Source organism: Manis pentadactyla, chromosome 14 (assembly GCF_030020395.1).
Source record: "Manis pentadactyla isolate mManPen7 chromosome 14, mManPen7.hap1, whole genome shotgun sequence".
In the NCBI taxonomy this organism is placed as follows: domain Eukaryota; kingdom Metazoa; phylum Chordata; class Mammalia; order Pholidota; family Manidae; genus Manis; species Manis pentadactyla.
This window is the reverse complement of record NC_080032.1, coordinates 47,051,812-47,070,242: the sequence shown is the minus strand read 5'-3', so window position 1 is coordinate 47,070,242 and position 18,431 is coordinate 47,051,812. Positions and strand designations below refer to the sequence as shown.

The 18,431-nt window shown below is 36.5% G+C and overlaps 1 long non-coding RNA gene across 1 annotated transcript in view; it reads right to left on the bottom strand.

The window, feature by feature from the left end:
* Positions 1-14,138: 14,138 nt before the first annotated feature.
* Positions 14,139-18,431, bottom strand: part of LOC130680681 (uncharacterized) — an 80,761-nt gene continuing 76,468 nt past the window's right edge. The window contains exon 5 of the long non-coding RNA XR_008993719.1: positions 14,139-14,438. This is a non-coding gene — a long non-coding RNA (uncharacterized LOC130680681). The remainder of the gene's footprint in view (positions 14,439-18,431) is intronic.

The window sequence follows — 18,431 nt, the reverse complement described above, 5'->3', positions numbered from 1 at the left end:
GTTAGAACTTCCACTCTCGGGGAACAATGGTAATAGTAGTAGTACTAGCAGTAGTAGTAATAATAATACTAATAATAGTAATAATAATAATTGGCAGTATTCCTCAACCTCTATTATTCCACAGATAAAGACCCCACACCATAAAAAAATCTAAAGACATTCAAAGATGCAAGTAAATAGAATTTATACTTATTATAAAAAATAGCATTCACTTAGACTAACCCATAGATGACCCAAATACTAGAGGTAGCTGACAAGGACTTTAAAATAATTACTATGACTATGTTGGGGAATTTATACAAAGAGATGGAAAAAATGAGAGAACAGATAGAAAATTTCATTAAAGAAATGGAAACCACAAAAATAATGAAAGGGAAAGCCTAGATACGAAAAGTGTGTATGTGAAATTAAAAAATACACTAACTTAATTTAATAACAGAATAAACACTGCAAAATAAAGGATCAGTTAGTTTAAAGACAGATCAATAGAAATTGTCTGAAGTGAAGAATAGAAAAAAAACTGAAAATGAGCAGAGTATACGTGAGCTATGGGATAATACCAAAATATCAAATATATGTGTACTGGGATTACCAGAAGGAGAAATGAGATTTGGCCTGAAAAAATTATGAAGATAAAAGTGGAAAACTTTGTTTCCATTTATCTGAATTTCAAGATCATTTAAAATTATTTATATATTAATTTATAACAAAATATGTGTGTAATATAAATATATAACATCTTATACTAATATTGTAAGTAATACTTATATTGATAGCAATCTGAATACTATTTCTTGAGAAAAATAGACTAGAAATGAGCATAAAAGAACTTTCTAGGTTAAGTTCATGGCTCTGTATTTTGTTTGGTATCTTGGCTACAGCATGCATGTATTTGTCCAATCTCATTGTGTGCACTTAATGTGTGTACATCCTTCTTTTATCTGTGATTTTAAAATAAAATAGTAGTGTCAGAAGCAAATAATATATAGAACTTCCAGTGACAGACTGGAGATGTCAAATACATTCAAAATAATTTTCAGGTATCCTTTTGTTACTCATATTTTCCTCTGTGCTACCTGAAAGCTATAAATACAGGCTTTTCTAATTAAAATTAACATCTGAGTACATTGTCTCCCTCCTTCCCACCCCTTACCTGTGCATACACTAAATAGAGTCCTTTTTATCACGCATCCCCGGTAAAAGTCAGAAAAAAGTCATATGCCTTTACTCCAGGACTTAACAGTATAACAAAATAGCATAATTTAAAACTTGGCAGACTGCTTTGCTTTGAAAATTTGCTATTCTTTGATGAAATTAGAAATTAGAAACTTTTGTGTCTTTTAGTTTGAACAGAGTTGTTTCTTACTTAAAAGCTTTCTATTTATTTGTAACATTTTGAAATACAGTATACATAGAAAAATATACAAAGTATACAGCTTGATGAATTTTCACAAAGCAAATACATCCATATAACCCTCATCTAGAACAAGAAACAGAACAATTAAGCCCTGATGGCTCAAATTTAGTCACTATCCACCTGTAAGAATAATTATCATCTTGACTTGCAAAAGTGTGGTTTGTTTTTGCCCAGTTTATTTTTATATCCAGGAGTTTATGTACTACATGCCATTTTGTGTCTGGTTTCCTTTGCTCAACAATACATATGTGAGAGGCATGTGTTTATGTCTAGCTGTAGATTACCCAGTCTCACTGCTGCATAGTATTCCATTGTAGGAATACACCACGATTGATTAATTTCCAGTTAGGGGAAATTATAAAGAGTGCTGCTGTGGACTCTCTGGAACATAAATGTCTTTTGGTAGACATTCCTATGAATTTCTATTGGATTTATAACCTGAGTGGAATTGAGTCATTATAAAATATGCATATGTTTAGCCAAACAATTTTCCATAGTGATTCTATTGAATTATACTCCCATCTGTATTCTATTAGAGTCCTGGTTGTTCCACATTTGGATATGATCTTAATCTTCCATTTCAACCATTCTACATATGTCTGGGTGTGTATAACAGTTTTATTAAGGTATAATTGACATACAATAATCTGCACAATAAAACTTCACTGGCAAAATTTTGACAAGTGTATACACCCATGCAATCATCACCAAGGTCAAGATAGCAAGCATACACATTGCCACGCACAGTTTCCAGATGACACCTTAGCATCTCTTCCCTCCACCCCTCCCATCATGTTCAGATCTTCCGTTGTTTCAGTGCGCAGGGCAAATCCAATTCCTGCTACTTTATCTTGGCCGAAATTGAAAATTGCATTGTGGTTATAATTTGCAATTTCCTTGGTGGTTGATAAAATGGAATAGTTTTTTTATTGTCCAAGATATTTTTCACTTTTCATTTGACTATATAAAGGAAAACATAATGGGTGGAATCTCTAAGATAACCCCATAGATGGAAAGTTTATCATTTTGTTCTTGGAGATCATGGCTCAGCTGCCAGCGATCACCTGGCATCAGCTTACTCATATTTTATATATACCATATCTTGGACATACAGATATGCCCTTGATCTCTTAAGTGATCTTCCATAGATCTCAGTAAAGGAAAAAAAAATGGATGAGACACTAAAGCAATTAATTTCATAAATTATAACTTTTAGGAATATTTGAACAGCATTTTTTTGTAATATATTTTTGCCATCAATAGTAGGATATGCTTCAAAGATGTTATTTCTTCTTGCAGTTCTGTCCTTTCAATAAGGTTCAATTGAACTTTTAATGGTTTAATGTTTTAAAAATTGGGCTGTTTTCTATCACATGTAAACCTAGCACTGTTTGATGGATTTTACTGTAATATATTTTTCTTTCCCTTTGATTTTTGGTCTGGATAGTCATCTTTCTAACATACTCTTCTAGATTTTGCTACCAAAACATACTCTGGGTACTTCTGTGGTGAGGTATAAAGTTCTGAGCTTCCCAAAGGCATCTATTGTTCACCTAAATCTTGTCCAATGTCACCTGTCTGAATTAGAAATTTCTACACAAAAGGAGGTACTCTCCCATCAAATCAGCATGTGATTCCGGCTCGGACCAGCTCTGTCATTGCACTCTCTGGCTTCCAGGCAGAGGCAACAACTTTGTGGTGGTTTTCCTTAGAGTCATAATTCCATAAATGTCTTGGGTACATTCCCTTAAGATACAGGAGATAGAGCTATATAGGTAATGGAGAAAACCTTCCTATAGTATTTTAAGTATTCTATAATAATCTTTCAAACCTTTAAAATCCATCCAGAATTTTTGTAACCATTGCTCTTACTGTCCAAATCTTGAAGAGATAATCATATATGTATGTGTGTATACACACACACACACACACATATATATATATGCAGTGAGACATTGCTTCTCAGAGGATTTCTTGACCTGACTGCTTTTGATGAAGTCTCTATAAGATGCCCTATATCCTATCTTCCTCTGTTCTTTTTGGACCCTGATCTAGTGATATTTCAATTTTCTATTCTTCATTCCTTTTCTAAATCACTCCATTTTCCATTTCATTTATGTCTGGTCTACTGTTCAGATTATAGTCATTCTTCTAAGGGAATCTCTCTTTTCTTCTGGCTGAGTCAGTCTTATTTTTTACTTTATTCATTACTCCTCTTTTGGTAAGACTAAAGCAAGTTTTTCAAACCATCCTAGTTCCTGCTCAATTTCCTGAGCAGACATGACTCTTGGAGACACAATCTCAGGACTTTTAGGTCTTCCTTTGCCTTTGGAATTGAAATAATTTCACTGCATTATTTCCTTACCTCAACCTAAGACAGTGTCCTTAGTAAGGTCCTCATTCCTCTGTATTTGTTTGTGAATACATTCTTTAATCTTTTGCGGATAGAGCTATGCTTACAGCTTTGGAAATCCAGGCTATGGTCAATATTTATACATTAACAAATCCAGAGACTTGTATATATAATCTAGGTTATTTCCTTCCAGCTTCCTCCCTTGGACCTAATGACAGTTCAAAACACATAAAATAAGGACCAAATCTGGTGTAGTCTGTGTATAGTACATATATAAAATTACCAATAATAATTTTCCCTAAGCCTGACATTCTTTTCCTTTGCCTTAAGTGTGCCTGCTTAGGAAAGATGTACATCCATAACTCAAAGACAGACTACAGCAACTACATTATAACCAAATTAAAATGGCTTCTATTTAGTGAGCATCTCCTTTGTCCCAGATATAGTTTCACTTAGGTAAAGTGATTGTTTTCAATACCTTATGTACCAGGTATCATTATCGTTGTTCTTTGGTGTTTGTAGACTTTGAAATAGACTCATGGATGTTAAAAAGCTTATGTAAATACATACAACTAGGGCGGAGCAAACATGGCAGCATGAGTAAGACAGTGGGAATCTCCTCCCAAAAACATATATATTTTTGAAAATACAACAAATACAACTAATCCTAAAAGAGAGACCAGAAGACACAGGAAAACAGACAGAATACAACTACACCAGCGAGAACCCAGCGCCTGGTGAAAGGGGTAAGATACAAGCCCCGGCACAGCGGGACCCGAGCACACCACCCCAGCTCCCGGCGGGAGAAGAGTAGGCAGAGCGGGAGGGAGATGGAGCCCAGGACTGCTAAACACCCAGCCCCAGCCACCCGCACCAGAGCGCAGGCACAGTGCATTGGTAGAGGGCTGGTAACTATGAAATAGGGCAGCAAGACCTCTGAGCGGGTGCAGAAGCTGATGCCCCTGTGACAAAGAAAAGCAGAGGCTTTTTGAAAGTCTTAAAGGGACAGGGATTTAACAGCTGGACGGAAACAGCATAGGTCACAGCCCAGTGGCAGGAAATTACAAGGAAAACCGGGCGCACTAACCCTCTGGGCAACAGCTCTGAGACCCCTCATGGAGGTAAACAGCCTAACAGCACCCCCCCCACCCCCCCGGTCCATTACCCCTCTGGGCCCTGCGAAAGCAGAGAAACAGCCTAAGGCAAACCCTGCCCACAGAAAGGGAGATCCATCCATATCGGCCAGGCAAGACACAAAGACCCAGCCTACTCGCAATTACCAAACACAAGCCACTAGAGGTCGCAGTTGTCCCAGTAAAGAAAGGCCAGCAGCAAGTGAAAAGTTTGGCCCTCCCAGCTGACAGTCAATAGCACCTGTCAACATGAAAAGGCAAAAACATATGATCCAGACAAGACAAACACAGACAGCTTCGGCATCTGCTACATCTTCCCCTGAGAAGAAACCTGGGGAGATCGATTTAACCAGTCTTCCTGAAAAAGAATTCAAAACAAAAGTCATAACCATGCTGATGGACTTGCAGAGAAATATGCAAGAACTAAGGAAGGAGAATACAGAAATAAAACAAGCTCTGGAAGGACTTCAAAACAGAATGGACGAGATGCAAGAGACCATTAATGGACTAGAAAATAGAGAACAGGAACTCAGAGAAGCTGATGCAGAGAGAGATAAAAGGATCTCCAGGAAAGAAAGAATTTTAAGAGAGCTGAGTGACCAATCAAAAAGGAATAATATATGCATCATTGGAATGGCAGAAGGAGAAGAGACAGAAAAAGGGATAGAAAATGTCTTTGAAGAAATAATTGTCGAAAACTTCCCCAAACAAGGGGAAGAAATGGCCTCTCAGACCACAGAGGTACACAGAACTCCCATGACAAGGGATCCAAGGAGGGCAACACCAAGACACATAATAATTAAAATGACAAAGATCAAAGACAAGGAAAAAATATTAAAGGCAGCCAGAGAGAAAAAAAAGTTCACCTACAAAGAAAAACCCATCAGGCTATCAACAGACTTCTCAACAGAAACCCTACAGGCCAGAAGAGAATGGCATGATATACTTAATGGAAGGAAACAGAAGGGCCTTGAACCAAGACTACTGTATCCAGCACGAATATCATTTAAATATGAAGGAGGGATTAAACAATTCCCAGACAAACAAAAATTGAGGGAATTTGCCTCCCACAGACCACCACTACAGGGCATCCTACAGGGACTGCTCTACATGGGAGCACTCCTAAAAAGAGCACAGAACAAAACACCCAAAATGTGAAGAAGGGAGGAGGAGGAATAAGAAGGAAGAGAAATAAAGAATCATCAGACCGCATTTATAATAGCTCAATAAGCGAGTTAAGTTAGACAGTAAGATAGTAAAGAAGCTAACCCTGAACCTTTGGTAACCACAAACTTAAAGCCTGCAATGGCAATAAATTCATACCTTTCACTAATCACCCTAAATGTAAATGGACTGAATGCACCAATCAAAAGACACAGAGTAATAGAATGGATAAAAAAGCAAGATCCATCCATATGCTGCTTACAAGAGACTCACCTCAAACCCAAAGACATGCACAGACTTAAAGTCAAGGGATGGAAAAAGATATTTCATGCAAACAACACAGAGAAGAAAGCAGGTGTTGCAATTCTGGTATCAGACAAAACAGACTTCAAAATAAAGAAAGTAACAAAAGACAAGGAAGGACATTACAAAATGATAAAGGGCTCAGTCCATCAAGAGGATATAACCATTATAAATATATATGCACCCAAATCAGGAGCACCAACATATGTGAAACAAATACTAACAGAACTAAAGGAGGAAATAGAATGCAATGCATTCATTCTAGGAGACTTCAACACACCACTCACACCAAAGAACACATCCACCAGACAGAAAATAAGTAAGGACACAGAGGCACTGAACAACACATTAGAACAGATGGACCAAAGAGACATCTACATAACTTTACATCCAAAAGCAACAGGAGACACATTCTTCTCAAGTGCACATGGAACATTCTCCAGAATAGACCACATGCTAGGCCACAAAAAGAGCCTCAGTAAATTCCAAAAGATTGAAATCCTACCAACCAACTTTTCAGACCACAAAGGCATAAAATTAGAAATAAACTGTACAAAGAAAGCAAAAAGGCTCACAAACAAATGGAGGCCAAACAACACACTCCTAAATAATCAATGGATCAATGACCAAATCAAAATGGAGATCCAGCAATATATGGAAACAAACGACAACAACAGCACTAAGCCCCAACTTCTGTGGGACACAGCAAAAGCAGTCTTAAGAGGAAAGTATATAGCAATCCAAGCATATTTAAAAAAGGAAGAACAAGCCCAAATTAATGGTCTAATGTCACAATTATCGAAATTGGAAAAAGAAGAAGAAATGAGACCTAAGGTCAGCAGAAGGAGGGACATAATAAAGATCAGAGAAGAAATAAATAAAATTGAGAAGAATAAAACAATAGCAAAAATCAGTGAAACCAAGAGCTGGTTCTTTGAGAAAATAAACAAAATAGATAAGCCTCTAGCTAGACTTATTAAGAGGAAAAGAGAGTCAACACAAATCAATAGTATCAGAAACGAGAAAGGAAAAATCATGACGGACCCCACAGAAATACAAAGAATTATTAAAGAGTACTATGAAAACCTATATGCTAACAAGCTGGGAAACCTAGGAGAAATGTACAACTTCCTAGAAAAATACAACCTTCCAACACTGACCTAGAAAGAAACAGAAAATCTAAACAGACCAATTAACGGCAACGAAATTGAAGCGGTAATCAAAAAACTACCAAAGAACAAAACCCCGGGCCAGATGGATTTACCTCGGAATTTTACCAGACATACAGGGAAGACATAATACCCATTGTCCTTAAAGTTTTCCAAAAAATAGAAGAGGAGGGGATACTCCCAAACTCATTCTATGAAGCTAACATCACCCTAATACCAAAACCAGGCAAAGACACCACCAAAAAAAAACTACAGACCAATATCCCTGATGAACGTAGACGAAAAAATACTCAACAAAATTTTAGCAAACCGAATTCAAAAATACATCAAAAAGATTGTACACCATGACCAAGTGGGATTCATCCGAGGGATGCAAGGATGGCACAACATTCGAAAGTCCATCAACATCATCCACCACATCAACAAAAAGAAAGACAAAAACCACATGATCATCTCCATAGATGCTGAAAAAGCATTTGACAAAGTTCAACATCCATTCATGATAAAAACTCTCAGCAAAATGGGAATAGAGGGCAAGTACCTCAACATAATAAAGGCCATCTATGATAAACCCACAGCCAACATTATACTGAACAGCGAGAAGCTGAAAGCTTTTCATCTGAGATTGGGAACTAGACAGGGATGCCCACTCTCCTCACTGTTATTTAACATAGTACTGGAGGTCCTACCCATGGCAATCAGAGAAAACAAAGAAATACAAGGAATCCAGATTGGTAAAGAAGAAGTTAAACTGTCACTATTTGCAGATGACATGATACTGTACATAAAAAACCCTAAAGACTCCACACCAAAACTACTAGAACTGATATTGGAATACAGCAAAGTTGCAGGATATAAAATCAACACACAGAAATCTGTGGCTTTCCTATACACTAACAATGAACCAACAGAAAGAGAAATCAGGAATACTCCATTCACAATTGCATCAAAAAAAATAAAATACCTAGGAATAAACCTAACCAAAGAAGTGAAAGACTTATACTCTGAAAACTACAAGTCACTCTTAAGAGAAATTGAAGGGGACACTAACAGATGGAAACTCATCCCATGCTCGTGGCTAGGAAGAATTAATATCGTCAAAATGGCCATTCTGCCCAAAGCAACATACAGATTTGATGCAATCCCTATGAAACTACCAGCAACATTCTTCAATGAACTGGAACAAATAGTTCAAAAATTCATATGGAACCACCAAAGACCCCGAATAGCCAAAGCAATCCTGAGAAAGAAGAATAAAGTACGGGGGATCTCACTCCCCAACTTCAAGCTCTACTATAAAGCCATAGTAATCAAGACAATTTGGTACTAGCACAAGAACAGAGCCACAGACCAATGGAACAGACTAGACAATCCAGACATTAACCCAGACATATATGGTCAATTAATATTTGATAAAGGAGCCATGGACATACAATGACGAAATGACAGTCTCTAACAGGTGGTGCTGGCAAAACTGGACAGCTACATGTAGGAGAATGAAACTGGACCATTGTCTAACCCCATATACAAAAGTAAACTCAAAATGGATCAAAGACCTGAATGTAAGTCACGAAACCATTAATCTCTTGAAAGAAAACATAGGCAAAAACCTCTTAGACATAAACATGAGTGACCTCTTCTTGAACATATCTCCCCGGGCAAGGAAAACAACAGCAAAAATGAGTAAGTGGGACTATATTAAGCTGAAAAGCTTCTGTACAGCAAAAGACACCATCAATAGAACAAAAAGGATCCCTACAGTATGGAAGAATATATTTGAAAATGACACATCCGATAAAGGCTTGACGTCCAGAATATATAAAGAGCTCACACGCCTCAACAAACAAAAAACAAATAACCCAATTAAAAAATGGGCAGAGGAACTGAACAGACAGTTCTCCAAAAAAGAAATACAGATGGCCAGCAGACACATGAAAAGATGCTCCACATTGCTAATTATCAGAGAAATGCAAATTAAAACTACAATGAGGTATCACCTCACACCAGTAAGGATAGCTGCCGTCCAAAAGACAAACAACAACAAATGTTGGCAAGGCTGTGGAGAATACTCTCCTACACTGCTGGTGGGAATGTAAATTAGTTCAACCATTGTGGAAAGCAGTATGGAGGTACATCAAAATGCTCAAAACAAACATACCATTTGACCCAGGAATTGCACTCCTAGGAATTTACCCTAAGAATGCAGCAATCAAGTATGAGAAAGTCCAATGCACCCCTATGTTTATCGAAGCACTATTTACAATATCCAAGAATTGGAAGCAACCTAAATGTCCTTCGATACATGAATGGATAAAGAAGATGTGGTACATATACACAATGGAATACTACTCAGCCATAAAAAAAGGGCAAATCCTACCTTTTGCAGCAACATGGATGGAGCTGGAGGGTATTATGCTCAGTGAAACAAGCCAAGTAGAGAAATAGTAATACCGAATGATCTCACTCATCTGTGGAGTATAAGAATAAAGGAAAAACTGAAGGAACAAAACAGCAGCAGAATCACAGAACTCAAGAATGGACTAACAGGTACCAAAGGGAAAGGGACTGGGGAGGATGGGTGGGTAGGGAGGGATAAGGGGGTGGAGAGAAAAAGTCGGGTATTAAGATTAGCATCCATAGGGGGGGTGGGAGAAAGGGGAGGGCTGTACAACACAGAGAAGACAAGTAGTGATTCTACAACATTTTGCTATGCTGATGGACAGTAACTATAAAGGGGTATATAGGTGGGACCTGGTATAGAGGTGAGCCCAGTAAACAAAGTATTCGTCATATAAGTGTAGATTAATGTTAAAAAAAAAAAAAGAGCAGTTCCTGTGTGGTGACCTCCAATGAGCTCTACACAATGATACAAAGGGCATATAAAAGTGTAGGCAAAGGGTCTGTTTGTGTTTATACAGAGGATCAAAGCCTAATTTGGCTACCCCGAAAATGAACTAAGATACGATATGCAAAAGAACTTTCAACATCAGCACTCTTGGGAGGACTCATGCCAGAAGATGATCATCAAAAAACCCCAACAAAGATCCACGCACTGCTACAGGTTTAGATGCACTCATCCCACCAAATCCTGGACTTGCCATGGGAATGAAGAAGTAGATATCTAAGCTGGCCTGTGCATTCAGTAAAACAACAAATTTGACTGGATCTATATGGTTGGAACTCAACCAAGAATTAGGAGAAGTGCTAATTGTAGCACTCCAAAATCTTACAACCACAGACTATTTACTGTTAAAAGAACATATGGGATGTGAACAGTCCCCAGGAATGGGTTGTTTTAATTTATCTGAATTCTCTGAGACTGTTCAAGTTCAGTTGGACATTATACACCATATCATAGATAAGTTTTCAGAAATGCCTAAGGTGCCTAACTGGTTTTCTTGGTTTCACTGGAGATGGCTGGTAATTACAGGTATGCTTTGGTTACGTAACTGTACTCCTATTATGTTAATGTGTGTGTACAATTTACCTAGTAGTTTAAAAACTATACATGCTGAAGTTACTCTACAAGAAGATATGTCAAAGAAATAATCAATCTCCCCAGGTTTTCTTCCGCCTGCTACTTGTATAGCTTTTCTTCTTCCTTCCTAATTACAACCCTTAAATAGAATTCGTGCCATATATCGAATTTACCGAGTATCATAATTCTTCCAAGGGGTAAAGACACCTCAAGACAAACACTGGGCATAGAAGCCACAGGGCGTAAATATGCAAAGAAGTAAAAAGCTAACCTTTTCAAACAATAAGGCTTCTCTCTCACTGATCAACTTTACATTTCCCTGTATGGCCCCAGAAGATGACTGGTTAGCCAGAGACGGGTAAGATTCCTCAAGGGAGGAACAACCTAAGACAGGCACAGTTGCAGGGGGGCCATCAGGTGAGAAAATGGGGATCAACAGAGGTGAGGCTTAGAACCTCCCCTCCCCCATTCTGAGAGAAATCTTCTGCATACGTGGATGTTTTATTGCCCTTGTCTAGCTTGGATTAACACATAGTCTACAGGCACACACCTGATCATCTACATTTGCTCTCTTACAACAATAAACTATGTTTTCTACCTTTATCTTGTATCTACCTACCACTTCAGCATTTTATTAAAAATAATAATAATAAAGAGGGAACTGTGGTATCCACATATAAATCAAGTATAAAAATCAAATGAATATTCATATTTGAACTGTTTATAGTTCGTAATGCATGAGCAAAACCGAAAGTTTCTGTGATGACTGCCCCTGTAATGTTCACCATGTAACTTAATCACTATGTAAGAATTTGTTCTCCATGTAAGAACTTGTTCGTTAAGCTTCAAAAGTTTGGAGACTGACGAAAATTAGGCTTGTGGTGGATTAATGATTGTGCATTGAGCATTGACCCCCCTATAGAGAATTTTATTGTTGTCAACAACCATTTGATCAATAAATATGAGAGATGCCCTCACACACACACACAAAAATATATATATATACACGCACTTCCAATTGTAAAATAATTAAGTAACCGGGATGTAATGTATAGCATAAGGAATATAGTCAAAATATTGTAACAACTTGGTATGGTGATAGCTGGTGCCTAGAATTATCATGTATATAAATGTTGAATCACTGTGTTGTACACCTGAAACTAATGTAATACTGTGTGTCAACTACCCTTCAATAAAAATAAAATAAAATAAAATAAAATACATACAACCAGGAATTACTGAAGCCAGGATTCATATCCAGGAATGTAAAAAAAGAAAAAAAAACATACTAATCAAGAAATATAAAAAGATGTACAGAATAAGATACACTGAGACTCTGGAGTATCACATTGCCTGTGAGTAAAAGTAAGTATGAAAACATTCTCAGATCTAATGGGATTAGGTCTCTGAATTGAGCAGATTCTAACTTGAGCTTGGAGAGTGGAAACAACAGAGGCCTTAGGAAATGAGAAGTTTATCAGTCTTATAAAGAAAAAATGAAAGCCTAAGATTGGTTCCAAAATTTTAAGGCAATTCCTGTTATCTACTCCAATAGATATTCGGAATCACATGACAAAGAGTATGTTCCAGCCTTAATGGCCTTTCTTACAGTCCTATTCCTTTTGGCTGGTTAAGTCCTGGAGGAAATCTGGATCTCAGAAGGGCATTTGGTTTACACCCACTATAAGGAAAGAGATGTGAGTTGTAAAGGGAGGTTCTTGACCTCTGGAGGTTGTGGGAGATATAATCCTTCTATAGAGAAAAATAGAGGGATTTCTCATATAACTGCATACCCTCAGAGCCTTGGGAATTCTAAGGGTGACTTGACTGTCCTGCAGGGACCTATGAAAAAAGGAGAAAGATGTATAGTGAAGTGCACTGAAGACACTACCGCACAGATTTTTATAGTTATCATCCTATGAGCGAGGAGATAAAATGGAGAACTTCCCACATCTTGTCTCACATAATTTTATTTAATTTTTTTCTTTTTTAAACAAAGTGTAATCAAACCCAATGCAAGCACCTTTAGAAACTTTCATATCAAGAAGCTGGGGTGAGGTGTAAAGTGATCAAATAATGGTCTATTCTTAATACTGAACATTTTCTAAGTCTGCTTATTCATTATTTTAATTATATGGGAATAGGAAATAGTAGTGATGTCTATTGCAAATAGAAGGAAATGGAAATAATGATCAATTGTGGTTTTCCCAAGATTAAAAAAAGAAACAATTCTGAGAGGGTGAGTTTTAGTAATCTGAACTGAATACCTTACAAAGAGTTCACTGGTATTTACACATTGAAATTCTTTTTCTACGTGTCCAGAGGCATATGGGTCACAGCACATTTTTAATAAATCCTGTAAGTAAGCATATGTAACAGCTACACTCTGGAGGTAGTTGAAGGAGTCTTAAGGTAAAGGAATGCATGCACAACAAGGAGTTATGTATTCTTTGATTCAAGTTTGAACAGGTTCTCATTATTCAAACTTTTTATTTTGAAATAATTTTAGATTCACAGAAAAGTTGCAGAGATAATATAGGGAGTTTCAGTATACATTCTCTTCGCTCAGTTTTCTCCATTGTTAATTTCTTATATAAGCTGGTACATTTGTCAAAAGTAAGAAACTGACACAGATGTATTACCATTAATTAAACTGCAGACTTTGTGTCCTCTTTCTGTCTGTTCTAGGATTCAGTGTAAGTACCACATTGTATCTCGTTGGTTTGTTATGGAAGAATAAATTATATGGGAAATAGAAAAGAAAAGGAATAGATACGTTGGTTTGAAAAGTTAAGGGAAAAGTAAAAATATGGAAAAGAAAGAGCATGTATTATTCCTGGAAAAATGGAGTATTGACAAGAATGAAGATCTTATCTCTCGAAGTATATTGTAGGAGATGAAGAAATTCTTGCAAAGTAATTTGAAGGTTTCATACCTCTAAAAGGAGAGGAGGATTTGGACTTGTGAAAGCTAATATTCTGGCATTTACATAGCTCTTCTCGTGTGCTAGTATGCTATAAACTTTTTTAATATGTTAAATATTTATTTCTCAGAAAAATACCATGAGAGCCAAACTATTATTAGACCTATCTAACACAGTGATTCTCAGTCCGAGGCACTGTTGCCTCAGGGGACATTTGGAAATATATGGAAGCATTTTTTATTTTCACGACTTGGGGAAAGGGTGCTAGTGGCATCTACTGGGTAGGAAGGACAGTAGTGCAGTTAAGTAGGAGGTTGCACAGGCAAGGCCACGCAAGAAATCCTTCCAAAACAATGTCTGATAATAAATGAGGAAAAAAGGCAAAAGAAATTAAGTCATCCTCCCATACTACACATCAAGTAAGTGGTGGATTATGGCAGTCTTATTCTCTTCCTCTATGTTGTACCTCATCTTGAACAGCATCATAAGAAAGGGGTTCTGTGGGAACAAAATAGTAATGTAATAGTGCAAACAGGTATTTGAATATTTGTGTGTGTGTGTGTGTGTGTGTGAGTGTGTTGGAGGGTTGTGATACTAAATACAAAGCCTTACATATTCTGCTAACAGATGTATTTATCTAAATAGCAACAGAAGACATACTTATTAACTATATTTGGAAAATAATTTAAAAAATACATCAGAATGGGCTTAGGTTTGTTGTTTAGTTTCTGCTGGACCTAGACTGGGATGCTGAGAGTAAAATGAGCATGATGCTAAATTTAAGAAATAATGCTCAAGAATCCTGATAAATACCATTAGGACCCAGTGGAACAGATGTCTTGTCAACAGGCAAAGTACCTCATTGTGGACCATCTCTTCCAAGGGACTGGTAGAAGAAAATATGGAAGCTAAATTCTTTGTTTTTGTTTTCCAGAGGCATGAAAACACCCTACTTTACAAAAATGAAGTGCAGAGAAGAAGGGAATACTGGCAATACATCCTCTTTGATACATCACAGGTGGGAGAGTTCAAACCAGACAGAGACAGGAATTGAAAATAATGGGCTGGGAGTGGCTTTAATTTATAATATCTTTAACGCTGAAGTACAACATCTGTACTACACCTGGACGGTATCTCATGTCTATCTGAGTTTGCAAAAAACTTGACTGTCTTGACACAACCTTAAACTTCATTTGAACCTAAGTTGTTTAAAGCGTATTTAAAACACAGAAATGGATATCTCACATCTGGCGGCTGTCTGACTTAACCAATGGGCTTGCAACATTTTGGGTCAGGCAGAATATAGGAAACAGAAGGTATCTAATTTTAGTTTGATTGATCGTAATACTGTATCTTCCAATCTTTCTTATTCTCACGAACTTACATAAAGCATCTGTTTAGGGGCCTTTCTCAAGGAGCAGTATATAAACCAGATGTATACATTAAAGGATGTTAGAAGCACAAAGAAGGTCATATGGACTTCATTCAGCTAAGCACAAAATTCAACATCTGGAGGAGTCGAAGTTTGATCCCAGTTCTGCTATTGCCTTGTTATATCACTCACAGAAAAAGCTCTCATTCCCTTTGGGCTCTTAAGAACGGGAAACATCCTGACATCAACTGTTGAGTTGAATATAGAACTAAGTAGCTGTTTCAATATGAGTTGGGAAACTTTACAAGAACAGTGTAAACTATTATTATATATTTAGGTTAAAACACACACAATTATTTTAGAAATGCTATTGACATCATGTTCTGCTTGACACTATAAATCTGCAAATTCTGCTCCAGGTATGTTTTTTTTTTTTTTTCTGCAAAATCTTTGGAGGATAAATAGGGAAGATGCTCTTTCCTTGCAACTTTTATACCTGATTATTACTGCTTCTGAGCTTAGCCAAATTAATGTCCCTAACTCATAAATTAGTACTGTCCCATGACTCTGTAAATCCCTGCCTCAGTCCTTACAAATCTAATAGTAAAAGTCAAACTTTTTCATTTCAGACAAAATAATACACACATAAAATTTTAAACATTAAATTACTTGTTACTACTCAGGGATAACCTTTTTTTAAATACTGATTTGTACATATTTTGTCTCATTTTTGTTTGTGAATAGATTTCTATATGTAAGTGACATGTAAGTATATGTTTGCATATATATTATTATTCTATATACACATTGTTATCTTTGTATCCTTATGTTTGTATATGTGTGTAAATGTGCTTGTGTGTGTATCCTACATTTTTCTGGTTAGTGTACTCTTTAACTTTCTAAAAAAGCTTGATTCAAATCTTTTCCATGCTTTTAAAGTTTTTAGTGCTGTTTGCCTCTGCCCTGAGCAAATGACCTCAACTAGAATATTGAGGAATAAGAGGTCATCAGTTAAGAATCCTCTCAACTTCTTGCTACCAGACCTTGAAGTTTTACATCTTCAGTTGTCTTATTTGCTATCCAGTTACAGTGAAGAACATGCCACTTCCCTTTCCATGAATATGGATCTGGTTATGCATATATTAATAATTGTTCTTTCAACTACCTCCTCTTTAGTTGGATTATTATCATTGACTGACGTTCAACTTTTTTTTTTCAGATGTAGCAGATGTTGTTTCTGTGGCTCTTAGGTGCCTATTTGAATTGCTCATAATCCTCAGTTCATGACTGGCAAGCAACAATTTCAAAATTTCTTCCTTTGATCCCAAGCCAGCTCCCCTCCAATCAGGTGGACCCGCTCCAATCCGTTTATCCACAAAAATTCTTATCCTTGTATACTTGTAAAATATATAGTGTATTTATGTTAGAATTGTCTGCCTCAGATCAGAATCACAAAAGATTTTATCAGATGGGCATGAAAATATTAGTTTTATGATGAATAAAATAAAACTAGGTGGAGATTTTGGTCCAAGTGTGAGGCCAAATGGACTTGCTGACAGTCTTCTCCACACCCCACCCTTCATTTCCGTTTCCTTTTCCTTAACTGCACTGTTGGGACTGCCAATAAAATCCTGAATCATACATTTCTTTACCATTTGGAGGGATATTAGCTGTAGGATTGTTTGCATGTATTTTGTTTTGTTTTGTTTTGTTTTAGGTTGAGGATGTTCATTTTATTCCAAGTTATTGAGATTTCTTATTAGCAATTTTGTGGACTTTTTCCAATGCTTTTTCTGCATCTGTTAAAAGGATGATATGTTTCTTTATTCTTTAATCTGTAAATATGGTGAATTGCATGGATTAATTTTCATGTGTTAAATCCGTCTTGTATTTGAGGGATAAACCATATGTGACATGATCTATTAACCTTGTTATGGATTGTTGGATTCAATGTCTAACATTTTGTTAAAGGATTTCTTGCATGTGTTCATGAGGGATGTTGGTGTGTAGTTTTTTCTTGTAATATTTTTGCCAGAGTACAAAATGTCTTTTCTACAGAGTATGCCCAGGAGCTTAAAATGAATTGGAATGTGCTTTCTTAAGCTCCTTTTTCTGCAAGAGTTGGTATGGAATTGGTAATACTTATTTTTTAAATGTTTATTAGAAGTCCTGGGCCTGGAATTTTCTGTGTGTTTTACAATCCTTTTAATATCTTCAGGATCTGGAATGATAAACTCTCCTTTTGTTCTTTTGTAGATTAACTTACAATTTATCTAATTGATTTGAGATGTTTCTCTAATAATTGTTTTATGATACCATTTTCTTTCTAAAAAATGCTTTAGCTGTATCACACATTTTGATTTATTTTCATTTAGTTCAGTTTTTGTCTAATTTTCTTTGTGATTGCTTCCTTGATACATGGGTTACTTAAAAGCTTTTAGTTTAATTTCAAAATACTTGGCAACTTTCTAGATTTCTTTTTTTTTTGAGAGGGCATCTCTCATATTTATTGATCAAATAGTTGTTAACAAAAATAAAATTCTGTAAAGGGGAGTCAATGCTCAATGCACAATCATTAATCCACCCCAAGCCTAATTCTCATCAGTCTCCAATCTTTTGAAGCATAATGAACAAGTTCTTACATGGTGAACAAATTCTTATATAGTGAATAAATTCTTACATGGTGAACAGTACAAGGGCAGTCATCACAGAAACTTTCAGTTTTGATCATGCATTATGAACTATAAACAATCAGGTCAAATATGAATATTCGTTTGATTTTTATACTTGATTTATATGTGGATACCACATTTCTCTCTTTATTATTATTATTTTTAATAAAATGCTGAAGTGGTAGGTAGATACAAGATAAAGGTAGAAAACATAGTTTAGTGTTGTAAGAGAGCAAATGTAGATGATCAGGTGTGTGCCTGTAGACTATGTGTTAATCCAAGCTAGACAAGGGCAATAAAACATCCACGTATGCAGAAGATTTCTCTCAGAACAGGGGGTGTGAGGTTCTAAGCCTCACCTCTGTTGATCCCCAATTTCTCACCTGATGGTCCCCCTGCAACTGTGCCTGTCTTAGGTTGTTCCTCCCTTGAGGAATCTTACCAGTC